Raw genomic sequence first — 17269 nt, forward strand, 5'->3', positions numbered from 1 at the left:
TGAAAGGTGATCGCTTTGAAATGTATAAAATTCACAGAGGGCCTGACAGGGCAGATGCCATAAGACACTTCCCCCTGGCTGGAGCATCTGGAACTCAGGATCATGGTCCCAGGATAAGACGTCATTGATTTAGAAATGAGACAAGAATCAATTTCTTCACTCTGAGGATTGTGAGTTTTTGAAATCCCCAAAGCAGAGGACTGTGATTGCTTCATTGTTTCAGTATATTCAAGACTGAGACAGATAGATTTTTGGAGACTAAGGGAATCGGGGATAGACAGTAAAGCAGAGTTGAAGTAGAATATCGCCCATGAACTTATTGAATGCAAGAAGGTTTTGAGGAGCCACATGGCCACCCCGTTCCTCTTAAAATAATGGACTCCTGTTGAAGCCTCCCCATCCCCAAATTTATGAAGATTGTGTTTGATCCTGAAAGATGTCAGGAAAAAAGAATTATCTCATCTTGCACGTCTGAAGTGCATTCCAAGAGGCAGAACACAGAAGGTTTTACATGACCAACAATACTTGTCATATTCTGCAATGACCTTTATTTGTTCTGTAATATGTTGCTCACTTTCTGAAAGAGCGCACCGTCTTCAATTGACTGCAAAAGAAAATCACAAAAATATCTGCTGCAGAGCAGTCCACAACCCGGCGAGGTACAGCTGCAAGGAATCATCTGCAAATAAAGGTAAATTTTGGACATCTTTTATTAATTCATGAACCAGTCATTAAAAAAACTTCAAACCCCCGCACAATCTTGGATGTGATTAATGTGTAAATCTCGGTGATGGCAGACTGATGTGTCATCGGTGCCTTAGGGAGAATGGCATTGTGATCTGCCACTCCTTGAAATTGGTAGCCACGATTGCCAGTTGAAGAGGATCAGAGTGGCAGCCTTGGTTATTTCCCCAATTGCGAGGTCCACAACCCCCCCCCCCCCCCCCCCCCCCCCCCCCCCACCAGCTCTGCAAAGCTGACACACAGACATCAGGGAAGGGAATTGCCCGAGATCCCAGGTTTCATCCTGGCTCTAGGTCACTGTCCGTGTGGAGTTTGCACATTCTCCCCGTGTTTGCATGGGTTTCGTCCCTGTGGTAGTCACCACTAGCTGTATTATATGTATTACGGTAAGACATATATACCAGAGGTACATGGGTAAATCCCTGCCTGCTGGCTCCGCCCAGTAGGCGGCGTATAAATGTGTGTGTTCGCCGGTGCTGCAGCCATTCTGGTAGCAGCTACAGGAGGCACAACATCTTTGCTCAATAAAGCCTCGATTATTCCACTACTCTCACCTTTGTGGTAATTGATAGTGCATCAACCCCCACAACTCAAAGATGTGCAGGGTAGGTGGATTGGCCACGCGAAATTGCCCCTTAATTGGAAAAAATGAATTGGATACTCTAAATTTATAAAACAAGGGAAGGGAATTGCAAAAGTGTCACAAATGCAATACCTTTCAGCAGTAACACTAGCTTTTATTTATATAGTGGGCGGAACTCTCCATTTGGGAGACTGTTGGCGGGATTCTCCATCAGCCGGCGCAGGAATCAGGAAATACAATTGGGCGGAGATTTCAGCGTCGGCTAAAAATCGAGGTTGGCGTCAGGCGCCAAACGGAAAGCCATGCTCCGATACCTCGAGAGCGGCATCAATGCGTTCTACGCCATACTCCAGATTACAGATTGTTCAGTAAAGGCCGTTGGCAGATCATTAACAGGCCTGACCCCGCATTTTCCAGGCATCCGTGATACTCCGCCTCCAGGAAAAATGTGGGAAAATAAGTAATTGCAGGCAATCCTCTGACTATGAATCAATTGAAAAAAGATGAAAGCAAACTAGGACAGTTGCAGCTACACTGTCCGATGGGGGAAGCGTTGGAGGAGGATTCTGCCTTTAATTAAAGCTGTACTGTTGAATTTGTGTTTGTGCTTGAGGTAGGTGTCTGGCTTTTCATGGAGAAAGCCTATTAACATATTGTGTTAGCTTGGCGTCTTGTTTACCATTGCTACTTTTCTCAGCTGCTTCCTGAAACAAAAGTGTTGAAATTTCAGCTAACGTGGAAGCCATTTTGTCTCTCTTGCCCATGTTGAATCTCGGCTCTTGATCAGAGAAGGCCGATTTTTCTGCTGAATCAAAACAGAGAACAGCATCACTGGCCTCTAGTTCAATCAGTTTGTGCCCTTGCTTTGCTAACGGTCAGGTCCACCACAGCTGTTCCAATTTCACCCATCCACTTTGTTTTACAACTTCCAGTGGATATCCCGCCTTGATGGAGTGTTTAATTAAATGTTTTTTTTTGTTCACAATTGACAGTTGCCTTCCAGTTTTCTGGATGAAGTCTGCTTTCCTGATGTGAAAGGAGCAATTATAGAAGATGGCTCAATCAAAGAAAATTAAATATTGCTTTCCTTTCCAAGTTGCTGCCCTCCCTTGCTCTCCCATGTTATTGTCAGCTAATTATCATGTTTTTTTAATTCTCCCATAGGTGTGATGTCCAAATATTCATTCTCTTTTATTGGATTGATGCTTTAGCATTCTAAACATTATACTCAAGAACTTTCCCAGCTCAAATTCTATGACCCGGTGTTTTGGCACCGACCAACATGACTAATATCTGGTCTGAATATGCCTCTTACGGTCCCCCTGTGTTTAATCCTTCTTGATATCCTTGCTATGATTTGTTTCCAGTGTTCACTTCAAAAACCTGTTGGTGCCTTAACTGCGCAGTTTAAAAGGCAGTTAGAGCAAAGCTGCCATGCCCAGACTCATCTCCAAATTATTCAACCAGGAATAGTTCTGGAGTCTATTCTTCTCCTGGCCTCCATTTTGAAATTGCGAAAGGAAAGACAGCTTTCATCCCAAAATGAATTTTCCTTTAACATGCAGTGAGTATGGTAATAAATGTGATGTTTGATATCATTCCAAGTTGTGAAATCACTGTCACTTGCCTCTTTCTAAAATTATATCGGTAAGAATCCTATAATTGCACAGACGAAATATGATATTTTAAACAAAAGAACATCCTCTGACAAAATTGGCTAAAAAATGTGGATTAAAATGAAAAAATGTTGATTGACATGGTTACAATCTCAGTCGTGAGCAGGAACCATTCTTTTTTAAATGGAGATGAAATTCAAAATCCTCGTTATTTATTAAGAGAACAGGGACACAAGGGCCGTGATTCTCCGAAATCCCAGCCAAGTGTTCACGCCGGCGTAAACACTGGAGTGGTGTATGCCGGCATCAATGGGCCAAACAATTCAGCGGTCTTTAGGGGGCCAGCACGGCGCCAGAGTGCTGCGCGCTGCTCCGGCGGTGAATGGCAGCCCTGCATGACCGGCGCGGGTCCACACATGCGCGTGACGGCCGTCTCTACACCGGCGCATGCGCGTGGTTTCCATCTCGCGCCAGCGCCGTGCAACATGGTGGAAACCTACAGCGGGCCAGCACACAAGGAAGTAGATCGCGGGTGTCCACCGATCGGAAGACCCTTATCGCGGGCCTGGACCCCATTGAGGCCCCCCCCGGAGTCAGATCCCCCCGCCCCCCCTCAACCAGGATGCCCACTGCAGCAGCGGGTCCGAGCTCTCTCCGGGTGGTACCAGGTTGGAACCACGACGGCGGGACTCGGCGGAACTCGGTTGGAGTTTGGCCGGTCGACCGCTGGAATCACTGCGGGGGCCCCATTCAGCAGCCCCTGACCAGCGCCGCCGTAACCGCGATTGGCTCCGATTCTCCAGTTGCCGGAGAATCGTGTCCAGGCCTCGGAGAGGCGTGGCGGGAATTTAGAGCGTCCCTGGCGATTCTCCGACCTGGCGCGGGCCAAGAGAAGCCCGCCCAACATTCCATGGTTTAAAACTGAAAATGTTTTACTATACTCGAGCCAACAAAGTAAACACTAATTGAAAATCAAATGGCAGGTACAACCAAGATGAATCTTATTCATAATAATCTTTATTATTGTCACAAATCGGCTTACATGACACTGCAATGAAGTTACTGTGAAAATCCCCTAGTCGTCACACTCCAGCGCCTGCTCGGGTACACTGAGGGGGAATTCAGAATGTCCAATTCACCTAACAAGCACGTCTTTCGGGAATTGCGGGAGGAAACTGGAGCACCTGAAGGAAACCCATGCAGACATGGGGAGAACGTGCAGACACCGCACAGAGAGTGACAGAAGCAGGAATCAAACCCGGGACCCTGGTGCTATGAAGCTAACTGCAGTCCACTCAGATTTTAGTGATCACACCCAGTCACAAAGTCCTTCACGCTCGAACATCCTCATGAGGAATTTCAGCTTCTCTCCTTCCAGGAGCTAGTCTGATCCCCAGTCAATCGCAGCGCACAACCAACCCCAGTGTCCATAGGCAGTCTTCACCACCAAAAGGCGCATGCCTGGAGAACCTGCTGAAGTTGTTCTGGATGGAGTGAACCAACCAATATTAACTTCCAGGAATGGAAAGAGCTGCAGAAACCTATTGTCAGCTTCTGGGTCTGGGCCTTTCTTCTTCAGCTTGGTTGTACTGCACCAATGGACTCAACAACTGCTCCTGCACAACTTGGACTGATCCGTGTCCTTTAATATCTTTCAGCAAGGTTTAGTTTCAATTTCCAAACCTCCATTTTATTTTGTTTCCTCAGAAACTGGGAGGTTCACTTTCAGTTCTACCTTTACCTTTCCTGCATCCCGTTCAGTTTCATTTTTGGTGCTGCTTCTGTTTTGATGCCTGCCTGAAAAAAATGTAGAAATTAATTTGAAAAATATAGATTCCCTCACAGCGTACAGATACAAACAGAATAATTCAATGTGCTTTTATATGAGGGCAATTGATTACAGTTATTAAAGTCAGCAACTTAAGTAAGCGCAAAACATTAAAAGCCATCTGAGTGTAAGGAATTACTTTATTGATGACTTATGGATCAAGTCTTAATAAGTGAAGCAATAAATATTAGCATAACAGTTACCCAAAGGGTTGATTAGCCTGGACATGCCGTTGAATCCCGCAATAATTGGCAGTATAAGTGAATGGAGGGGAGAAATGATGATCTGTGAATTTGAATCAGGGCGATTGGATTTACGTCATTTGTGCATTTCACACAGAGCTGGAGTTGCGAATTGTAATTTCATTGCAGTATGTGGTGGTGAGTTGGTTTCATTTTGCTCTCTTGACTATTCATGCCACCTATTTTAAATCAGGCAGAACAGGAATACATCTGTTTTGCTTTCATCTCTACTTTCGTTGCCTTATGTTGCAACACACGGACGATATTGTCATAGCAAGACGGCACCTAAGTTACAAAAGTTCAACTTATGATATAGTCCATGAGAGTGAAATGAATATGATTTACACAATAGTCTCTGAACCTGCCCTCTTGAACTTACACCTTATGAAAACATATATGTTGGCTTAATTACATACGTGAGGAGTATTTTGCTTAAACCAGCTTCCGTGCTAGCCGTGAACACTAAGCATTTCCTTCAAGCACAAGTAAAGGCCCGACTGATTGTGACGCCGGTACAGAAATAATGTGATGCGACCATCAATTCACTCGAGACATGAGTAGAAGTAAACCGTGGCTTTAATCAACTTAGAACAGTGCCTGCCTGCGACTGAACCAATACTGAGAACCGCCTACAGGACGACTGCTCTTTATACCTCCCTTTAAGGGGAGGAGCCATGGGCGGAGCCCATACATGCCCCAACATGTTCTCCCATGGATAATGCCATACAATGGCCCATAGGAGAAGCCCACAAGGGCAACAGCATAACACAAACACAAATACAAGGGCGACAGCACAGATACAAAACTAACTGGTGGATTATTGGTATAATACATTCACCACATAATGTAGCACCTCATGTGTCAAAAATCCATAACATCAGACCTCATGGTATTTTGGCCAATGAAGCAGGATTTCATGACATTAGTAGGATCTTGATCTTGGGTTCTCACTGTCAAATCAATGTACACAAGACAGAACTAATAGAATTATCTACAAGCTAATTGAAGCACGGAAGCCAAATAATAAAACAAGGTATTAAATCAGCTGACAATGAGTTAAAATTCTCTTTGGGGAACTTGTATGACACAGTTTGCTAAACGACAGGACTTTTGAATGAAAAGTCAGGCTTGTCTCTAAGTCTTCCAAATGTTTTACGTGAATAATGAAAATCCCAATCAATCCAGGGAGTTCAGATTTTTTTTCAACCAACGATGAAAATTCTCGAGGAACACATCAGTACTTAATCAGTCTAAAAGCCTCTGAAATCAAATCAATCATTCATGATAAAAGACACAGTGGCAGAAACTACATAGAATGCTGATGAGCTGTGACTCAAACTTGGTCTGCACTTCAAAGACCTGTTAGCGCCTTGACTTGCACAGTTTAATTGGCAGCCAGAACACAGTCACCATGTCCAGACGAATCGCCAAATTAATCAATTGGGAATGGTTCTGTGGCTTCTCCTTCCCTCCATTTTGAACTTGAGTAAAAGAAGACAGTTTCCATTTTAACTCCAAATATTTTTAAATTCTATAAAATAAATTACAGAAATGTCTACTTTTCCTGCTCACAAGTTCTCAGCTCATCGAGTCATAGAGTCACAGAGTCATACAGCTTGCAGTCCTTTGGCCCAACTTGTCCATGCCACCCTGTTTTTAACCACTAAGCTAGTCCCAATTGCCCGCCTTTGGCCCATATCCCTCTATACCCATCTTACTATCCATCTATAACTGTCTAAATGCCTAGTAAAAAACAAATTGTACCCACCTCTACTACTACCTCTGGCAGCTCATTGCAGACACTCACCACTCTGTGTGTGGAAAAAGTTGCCCCTCTTGTCTCTTTTGTATCTCTCCCCTCTCACCTGAAACCTATGCCCTCTAGTATAGACTCCTCTACCTTTGGGAAAATATGTTGACTATCTACCTTGTCTATGCCCCTCATTATTTTATAGACCTCAAAAAGATTAACCCTAAGCCTCCTGCACTCCAGGAAAAAAAATAAATATCTTTATTGTCACGAGTAGGCTTACATTAACAATGTAGTTACCATAAATGAAGTTACTGAGAAAAGGTCCCGAGTCGCCACATTCCGGCGCCTGTTCAGGTTTACAGAGGGAGAATTAAAAATGTCTAAATTACCCAACAGCGAGTCTTTCAGGAATTGTGGGAGGAAATGGAGCACCCGGAGGAAACCCACACAGACACAGGAGAACATGCAGACACCGTACAGACAATGGGCCAAGCTGGGAATTGAACCTGGGACCCTGGCGCTGTGAAGCAACAGTGCTAACCACTGTGCTAAACTATCAAATCCCAGTAACATGCTAATAAATCTTTTCTGCACTCTTTCTAGCTTAATAATATCCTTTCTATAATAGGGTGACCAGAACAGTACAGTCTTCCAAGTGTGGCCTTACTATGTCTTGTTCAACTTCAACAAGACATCCCAACTGCTGTATTCAATGTTCTGACCAATGAAACCAAGCATGTTGAATGCATTCTTCACCACCCTGTCCATCTGTGACTCTGCGTTCAAAGAACTATGACTCTGTAGCCCTAGATCTCGTTCTCCAATAACTGCCCCCAACACCCTACCATTAACTGAGTAGGTCCTGCCCCAATTCGGTCCACCAAAATGCAAAACCTCATATTTTTCTAAATTAAACCCATCTGCCAGTCATCGGCCCAATCGATCCAGGTGTTCACAGGCCTATAGTCATAGAAGAATACGGTGTAGGAGGAAGCCATTCAGCCCATTGAGAGACCAATCTGATTAGTCCACATGTCCCTGTTCTTTCTTTATAGTCCTGTGTTGTTTTTATCTGCAAATATTTATCCAACTGCCTTTTCAAAGTTACTGCTGAATCTGCTTTCTGCCACACTTAAAGGCAGTCCACTCCCGATCACAACATTCTGTGTTCCCTCTCGTCTGTTACCAATCGCCTTAGCTCTGCCCTTTATGGTTATATAAGCCCTTCTGTCACTGAAAGAGTTTCTCTTGAAGGTGGCAAATACAACCCCTCTATTTAAGAAAGGGGGGGAGAGAAAATTAAGAACATCAGACCTGTTAGCCTGGCATCAGCAGTACAGAAATGGCTCTATTCTATTATAAAATATGTGATCACTAATCACTTTGAAAATAATGATAAGATTGGGCAGAGTCAAGATGGGTTTATGAAAGGGAAATCATGTTTGGCAAACCTGTTAGAATTTCACGAGGGTGTAAGTAGCAGAATAGATAAGGGAGAACCAGTGGATGGGGTATGTTTGGATTCTCAGATAAGTTCCAACACAAGGGATTAGCAAGCAAAATTAGAGCACGTGCAATTGGGAGTAATATACTGGCATAGATTAAGGATTGGTTAATGGGCAGACAACTGAGAGCAGAGGTATATGTGACATTCTCAGGTTGACAGACTGTGACTAATGAGGCAACTGTAAGGATCAATGCTTGGGAACCAGGTAGTTACAACCTATATCAATGCTTTTGATGTGGGGAGAAAATGATGATGGGAATGTGAGTTGTGGGGAGGATGGGAAGAGGCTTCAAGGAGATTTGGACTGGCAAAGTGAGTGTGCATAGGACCATAGGACCAAGTCAGTAATTCAACCCTCTGTGCCTGCTTCCCATTCACTATCCCCAACCTTGATGGCCCGTGAGAGTACTGCAGGCGACACTGGGGAAAAAAAGACAATTATGTGTACCTCGTATCATAATCAATGTTACATTATTATTTGCAATGTAATTGGCTTCACAAAAATTCTTGTGTAATATCATCCGCAATGTTTTTGCGAATGTGCTATTAGAAGTAGCTTCATTTTTAATACTCAATGATACTTAAGTTTGACTCCCATCAGCCGGAAGCTATGCAAAAAGTGTTTAAAATGACTTGCGTACGTTGTAGCCCGCAAAAGCTTTTCTGACGATCAATGCATGAAGGAAAAGATTGGGACCCACTGCACTAAGATGATGGGCTGGATTCTCTGCAGCCCCGCCCCAAAATTGCGTTTGACGCGGGGGCGGAGAATCCACAATGGTCCCCGGAGAATCGCTCGTGCGTGGATTACGCGGCGCGTCTGGGGGGCCATTGCCAGCAGAGGCCCTCCCAGCGATGCTCCAGTCTGACCGGCTGAATTCCCATCGGCATGGTTCTAACCATGTCTGGCCAGTTGGGACTCTCGCTCAGCGGCTGCGGACTCAGTCCACGGCCGCCCTGGTGGGGGTTGGGGGGATCAAGTACCAGGGTGGGGGGGGCCTTATGGGCGGCCGGGGCGGCGACCGGACAGGATAGATTGTGTGGTGTGGGGCAGATCATCGGGACCTTCTTTGTCGGTCTAGGTCCACCGGCTGAGTCCGCCATCGTGTTCTGTGCAGCCCCTGCAGGCCACCGCCGTGCGCATGCGCGGACTTGCAACCAGAAGTGTGGGGGCCCATATCTGCAGCTGAAGCTGCAAGAAGCACCCCGGGACCCTGCTAGCCCCTTCAAGGTAGGTGACTAACTGTAAATCTTCTTGAGGAAAGTCTGGCGTGAAATGGCAGCACTTTTATACCGGCGTGGGGACATAGCCCCATTTGTGGAGAATCCAGCCCCATTACTCAACTCCTACTTTGCGTCTGTCCCATAACCCTTGACGCACTTGTCAACAAAACTCTGTCCACCTCTGCCACTTCACTCTAAATCCGCAAGACCTTGGCAGGTGGAATGTAACATGAAAACATGTGAAGCTATCCATTTTTGTTTGAGAAACAGAAATGCAAAGTATTTCTTTGGTGAGAGACTGGGTAGTGTTGATGTCCAAAGGGCCCTGAGTGTCTTTGTTCATAAGTCACTGAAGGCTAACATGCAGGTTTAACAAATAATTAGGAAGGTAGATGATATGTTGGCCTTTATTTCAAGAGGATTTGTGTATAGGAGCAAAGATGTCTTGCTGCAATTATATGGAGCCTCAGTGAGTCCGAAGCTGGGCATTTATTAATTTACCGTGTGCATTTTTGGTCTCCTTATCCAAGGAATGATATACTTACCATAGAGGGAGTACAACAAATGTTCACAAGACTGATTTGTGGGTTGGTGGGATTGTCTTATCAGGAGAGATTGAGGAGACAGGGCCTGTAATCTCTTAGAGTTTAGAAGAATGAGAGGTGATCTCCATGAAGCATACGAGATTGTTATATGCCTCAACAAGGTAAATGCAGAAACAATGCTTTCCCTGGTTGGAGGCTCTGGGACCGCGGGACACAGTCTCAGAATAAGACTGAGCTGTGGTAGAATTTCTTCATTCAGAGGGTGGCCAGCCTTTGTGTCATCACACCCATGACAACCTCAGGGAAACCACTGTCGATCGACCCGTTGGACCCATAGAGCACGAGCTTCCTGGGTAGGGGACGGAGGCCATCCAGCTGGAGCTTGTTAAAGGCCTATAAATAAAACAAGGGTGGTCCAGACTTTTAAAAGGGCATAAAAAAGTCAAACCATGGGCTCCATGGACACGCGGCTCCTTTTTAACGACCGCACAATGCCACACGTGACAACTTGGGTAGTCCTTGCAGAACTGCTGATGGGCCAAAGGCTTAGAACAGAGTTGAGCATCACATTTCCGAACCTCAGCAGGAAAGTGGAGGTGCAACAGGAGGCTCAGATATAGCACCCTGACTTGAGGATGCCAAGGCAGCAATTTCACTTGAGGCGCATTCTATGCCTGCAAATCTGGAGAAGGGGCACCTAGGCTCCCAGGCGTCATGTTGGAAAGGATTGGACCGGCCTCCTGGGATTCAGGGGAGATTTCAGCAGATGCATATGGACCACCAGAAAAAACTGGTTCCCACGCTACACAACACCCAACTGGTAGCATTGACATCCGCGCCATGCCAAGAATCCCCCCTCAGCCAGGGGACCGAACCGTCTACATACCAACACCCAGTCCAGCAGGAGGAAGAGGACACCAACTCAGAAATGACATTGTGTCCAAGGGCCCAGCGATAACAATTTGGAGGTCAACCAGGAAAAGAGGGTCGACAACCCAGAGCCGCGACAAGCTGCAGCACAGCCTTGGGCAAAGCAGAGTAGAAGACATTCATCGTTAGCGGCTGAAGGGGTACTTTCAGACTTTGCGAGGGAGGCCTGTCAAACCTTCACGGGGAAACCATTGTTGATCTGCCTGTGGGATGTGTGGAGCGCGGGTTCCCAAGTGGTGGTGGGGGGGGAGGGAGAGGTCTCCCAGCTGGAGCTCATTAAAGGTCCATACATAATAGTCGGCCCAAGCACAGCCAGCAATTGTTGGTTGTCCCAACAAGGACTGGTTTGGGGGAGAGTTACTGCTGTGGGCAGAGTATTGTACATAGTTCAATAAATCAATGAAGAGTGCCGGAGAGCATGCCAGGAGCAACACCAGCCATACCTAAAAATAAGGTGTCAACTTGATGAAGCTACAACACAGGACTACGTGAGTGCCATATAGGATAAGCAACAAGTAATAGACGGAGCTAATTCATTCCACAATGAACGCAACAGATCTAAGCTCACCAGCCGTGAATGGTGGTGGACAATTAAGCAACTCACTGGAAGAGGCGACTCCACAAATATCCCCATCCTCAATGATGGAGGAGCCCAGCACATATATGCAAAAGACAATGCTGAAACATTTGCAACAATCTTCAGCCAGAAGTGCCGAGCGGATGATCCAACTCCATGTCCTCCATAGGTCATCAGCATCACAGATGTCAGTCTTCAGCCAATACGATTCACTCCACGTGATATCAAGAAACGGCTGAAGGCACTACTTGAGAACATTTCGGCAATAGTACTGAGACTTGTGCTTCAGAACTTGCTGCACTCCCAGCCAAGCTGTTCCAGTACAGCTACAACACTGGCATTTACCCTACAATAACATTTCCCAGGTGTGTCCTGTACACAAGAAACAAGATAAATACAGCCCAGCCAATTAACGGCCAATCAGTCTACTCTCCATCAACAGCAAATTGATGAAAGGAGTCATCAACAATGCTATCAAGCGGCACTTACTCAGCAATAACCTGCCCGGTTGCTAAGTTTTAATTCCACCAGGGTCACTCAGCTCTTGACCTCATTACAGCCTTGGTTTAAACATGGACAGACGAGCTGAATGCCAGAGGTGAGGGGAGAGTGACTGCCCTTGACATCAAGGCAGCATTTGACCAAGTATGGAATCAAGTAGCCCTAGCAAAACTAGAGTTAATGGGAATCAGGGGTAAAACTTTCTGCTGGTTGGAGTCATACCTGGCACAAAGGAAGATGGTTGTGGTGGTTGGAGGTCAGTCATCTCAGCTCCAGGACATCACTGTTCCTCAGGATAATGTCTTCAGCTGCTCATCGATGACCTCCTATCTATCATAAGGTCAGAAGTGGAGAATGTTCGCAGCTGACAGCACAATGTTCAGCGCCATTTGCGACTCCTCAGATAATGAAGGAGCCCATGTCCAAATGCAGCAAGACCTGGACAATATCCGGGCTTGGGCTGACAATTGGCAAGTTACATTTGTGCCACACAACTGCCAGTCAATGACCACCTCCTGCAAGAGAGGATCTAACCGTCACCCCTTGACATTTAATGGTATTACCATCACTGAATCCCCCACAATCAACATCCTGGGGTTTACCACTGACCAGAAACTGAACTAGACTAGCCATATTAATACTGTGGCAAGGCTAGGAATCCTACAGCAAGTAACTCGCCACCTGACCCACTAAAGCCTGTCCACCATCTACAATGCACAAGTCAGGAGTGTAATGGAATATTCTCCACTTGCCTGGATGAGTGCATCTCCAACAACACTGAAGAAACTCAACACCATCCAGGACAAAACAGTTTGGTTGATTGCTCCCCCTTCCATAAATATTCAATCCCTCTACCACTGATAAATAGTGGCAGCCGTGTGTACCATCTACAAGATGCACTATAGTAAGTCCCCAAGGGTCCTTAATGAGCACCTTCCAAACCCATGATCACTACCATCTGGAAGGACAAGAGCAGCAGATACCTGGGAACCCCACCATCTGGAGGTTCCCCTCCATGTCACTCACCAGCCCGACTTGTAAAATATCTTTGTCCCTTCACTGTCGCCGGGGCAAAATTCTAGAACTCCCTCCTGTAGCCGCTTCTTTTCCTATACTCTTTACTCTGTCCTTTCTGTGGCTCTGTTCCAATTATGGCAATCAGTGAATTTGCTCTTCTTTCTGTGTTATCTCTGTCCTAATGCTTAGAGTCACCGGGTATCAAATGATACCACCACAAGTTTCAACTGGCTATCAATCAAAGAGCCAAACACCAGTTAGTTAGTTCAAGATCAAGGGTACTTTATTTACACAAAACTAGTCACGCAACATAAACACTACTAGTTAACTACGCCTATCGAGTAAGACAACCTGTACTTAACTTCGGGCACCCGGCTTAGGTCAGAAAACAGTGGCCGCTGTTCGATTCTGGATCTATCAGGTTCGAAGGAGTACCTGCTGCTCAGCTAGGCTCATCCGTCTGGTAGCGAGGGTTGAACTTGTACTTGCTTCTGGTGTTGCTGCACTTGGAGATGGCTGTGACCGGGGTACCAGGTCCAGGAGAGAGCGAACATGTGGCAGACTCTTCTTCTTATACATAGGGGTTTTCGCGCTCTTTTGTGCGGTCCTTTGACTTGGGCCCTACTAATTGGGTGATCCCTGATCACTCCATTCGATTCCTTAGCCAATAAGTGGGCAGGGTCTGGATGGCTGGGCGTGTTCCAAGCGGTCATTGACCCCGTTGTTTGCGTTTCCCTTGAACAGGGAGTGGCGTCGAGATGTCTGTGACTGTATAGGTTGCTCGAGTACCAGTCCTTTGTTTTGGTGAAGACAAAATGCTAATCGGCCCCATTAAAATACCAATTGGTCAGAATTTCGATACCGTCTGGACAAATATGCATTTCAGGCTCTGAGCCTGCCTGAGTCCTGGCTTGTCCATTTTACCCTCTGAGTCTAGGCTTTGCGAGTTTCTCTGCACCTAGTTGGAAGTGGCCATCCCAGATGGCTACAATCCTTAACAGCACAGTGGGTATACCTATACCTCAGGGACTCTAGCTGTTCAAGATAGCACCTTCTGAAGGGCAACTAAGGATTGGCACTAAATCTTGGTCGAGCCGGCGACATCCACATCCCCTAAATTAATTTTTTTTTTAAATCCTTGTTCCACTACCGCTGGCTTCCTCAAGTTACTAAACTTTGGAATTCTCTACCTCAGAGGCCTGTGGAATATGAATCATTGAACAGATTCAAGACAGAGATCCACAGATTTATTTTCTCAAAAGGTTGTGAATCTGTGGAATTCACTACCCCAGAGTAGATCCCAGGAAATTGAGTAAATTTAAGAAGGAGATTGGCAGATTTTTAATTAATAATGGGTTGTAGGGGCAGCACGGTGGCACAGTGGTTAGCATTGCTGCCTACGGCGCTGAGGATCTGGGTTCGAATCCCGGCCCTGGGTCACTGTCTGTGAGGAGTTTGCACATTCTTCCCGTGTCTGCGTGGGTTTCACCCCCACAACCCAAAGATGTGCAGGATAGTTGGATTGGCAACGTTAAATTGCCCCTTAATTGGAAAAAATAATTGGGTACTCTAAATTTAAGAAAAGAAAAGAAAGAAAAAAAATAATGGGTCGTAGGGTTACAGCGAATGGGCAGGAAAGTGGAGATGAGGCTGAATGGAGATCAGCGATGATCGTACTAAAGAGCAGAACGGGCCCGAGGGACTGGATTACCGAGTTCTGCTCCTACGTCTTATGCTCTTATGGAAAAATGTGTTGAGGATGAAGGTCAACCATGATCTAGTGGAGTGGCAGAGTAGACCCGAGGGGCCGAATGGCCTACTGCTGCTCCTGTGTTCCTATGTACACTGGATACTCTACTAAAATGGCTCATAATTTTGAACACCTGTATCAAATCTCCCTTCTCTTCTCTAAGAGAACAATCCTTTACACAAGACAACCCTCCATCATTTTGTATATAATGTGGAAATGGCCTGTAACCAAGAACCTAATAACAACTTGCATTTATATAATACCTTTGAATGTGGTAAAAATACATCCCAAGCCTCTTCGTCCGAACATTAGCAGATGGATCTTGGCATGACCTAGGTAAAAGAGATAGCTGGACAAGTGAGACAAAGAAAGAAAGGGAGATGGAGGCAATCCCAGGTCACCAATGGCAGGTCACAATTCCCATTCCCAATAAGTCTGCCCATAAAACCAGTCGCATCCCGCACATGAGATAGGAAGAGAAGTGGAATTAAGGGCACAATTAAATCATCCAGAATTTTATCGAAGAACAGAGCAAGCTTGATGGACTGAGTAGTTGACCGACTGCTGTTCCGAGTTCTTATGATCTTATGAATGCAAGCTGAGATATTGCACAGTAACTTATTAAACCTTCTATTCAAGAAATGCACTTCCTTTCAGTATTATGCTAACTTCCTGTCACTATTTACCACCAACATTTTTATTAATGCCAATATAGATATTAAAGAGAGTGCTCATCGACTCACTGAGAGGAATATTAGAAAGTGAGAATTTTAATTATTAAGTTCTCACTCTAGAAATATTAGCACAAGTAGTTAATAAAATATTTGTAAAAAGTGACAACAGTCACTAATGATTAACATGAAAAAACTAGCAGAGAGAAAGCAAGTTTGGTTCAACTGAAATCTATAGAATCCCTACAGTGCAGAAGGAGGCCATTCAGCCCGTCGACTCTGCACCGACCCTCCAAAAGAGCACCCCATCCAGGCCCACTCCACCACCCTATCCCACAACCCAATAACCCCACCTAACGTACACAGTTTTGGACACTGAGGGGCTAATTCAACTAACCTGCACATCTTTGGACACTAAGGGGAAATTTTAGCATGGCTAATTCACCTAACCGGCACAGCTTTGGGCTGTGGGAGGAAACCGTAGCAACTAGAGAAAACCCACGCAGACACAGCAAAAACGTGCAGACTCCACACAGACAGTAATCAAAGGGCGGAATCGAACCCAGGGTCCCTGGCACTCTGAAGCAGCAGTGCTAACCACTGTGCTACCACGCTGCCCCTGTATTTTACTGTGCTTTACAATTGAGACATTGCATGTTTTTAAATATTCTACTTCATGCTTAACTTTAAAGATTTAGAAGGAATCAATCTCACCTATCTATGGACATTTCATTGAAACTTATAGGCCGAGATTCTCCAAGCCCGTGTAGGGTCGGAGAATCGCCGGTGACGCAGGAAATCCCCACCATGCCGCTCAAACACCGGGACGCAATTCTCCGGCGACCGGAAATTCAGCACCAATCACGCAAGTGCGGTCGATGCAGCGCCAGTCGGGGGCCACTGAAAGAGGCCCCCGCGGCGATTGTCCGCGGTCGACCGGCCGAATTCCCGCTGAGTCCCGCCGGCGTGGTTCCAACCTTGGACCACCCAGCAGGAGCTCGGAACTGCGGCCACGGTGACCGTCCGGTTGGCGGGCGGGGGGGAGTGGTTCAGACTCCGGGGGGAAGACCTCCATGGCGTCCAGGCCCATGATCTGGAGGGGACCTACCTCCTTCCACCCGGGCTGCTGTAAGGCTCCGCCATGATGCGCGGCATTGGCGCGGAGACGGCCATCGCACGCATGCGCGGACCTGCACCGGCAGTGCAGGGCCACGTATCAGCGGCGGAGCAGCGCCTGCTGGCCTACTGAGGGCCGCTGAATCGCTGGGCCAGGAGGCCCGTTGACGCCGGTATGCATCACTTGGGTGTTTACGCCGGCGTCAACACTTGGCCGCGATTTCGGAGATTCCCAGCCATAATCTTTTGATGTAATGGTTGAAATAAAAGTGACCACCACAACAGCATCAAAACCTGAGCCCAGAAAATTTGAGCATTTTATACAGGGACATGCAACACACTGCTTTCTCATCCCCTCCCACCATTCTAAACTCTCACAGTGGATACGTCCTTTCACCAGATTACAAGTGATGAGAATGAATATTGTGACGATTCTACGTCCATTCACAGCATTAAGCGAATCGAGTATTGCAGGTTCCTTTTGCAATTGGTATCTTCTAAATGTTGGAGTTCAAATCGATGCCACTCTCCAGTCTTGATTGGTTCCTCATGTCTTCGGTGTACTCTGTTTCTTCAACTTTGATTAGCGGCTTCCCAGCTGTAGCATTTATGGTAGTTTTGTATTCAGCTTATCGAGATAACAGATCTTTTCACAAGTGCTTGGA

The 17269-nt window shown here is 46.1% G+C and overlaps 1 long non-coding RNA gene across 1 annotated transcript in view; it reads right to left on the reverse strand.

Annotated features, from left to right (window-relative positions):
* Nucleotides 1-496: 496 nt before the first annotated feature.
* LOC119954467 overlaps nucleotides 497-17269 on the reverse strand; it is a 100258-nt gene continuing 83485 nt past the window's right edge. Inside the window, exons 2-3 of the long non-coding RNA XR_005458248.1 lie at nucleotides 4685-4740; nucleotides 497-679 (exon numbers count right to left, since the gene is read on the reverse strand). This is a non-coding gene — a long non-coding RNA (uncharacterized LOC119954467). The remainder of the gene's footprint in view (nucleotides 680-4684; nucleotides 4741-17269) is intronic.

The sequence above is a fragment of the Scyliorhinus canicula genome, chromosome 19, assembly GCF_902713615.1.
Source record: "Scyliorhinus canicula chromosome 19, sScyCan1.1, whole genome shotgun sequence".
Taxonomy (NCBI): Eukaryota; Metazoa; Chordata; class Chondrichthyes; order Carcharhiniformes; family Scyliorhinidae; genus Scyliorhinus; species Scyliorhinus canicula.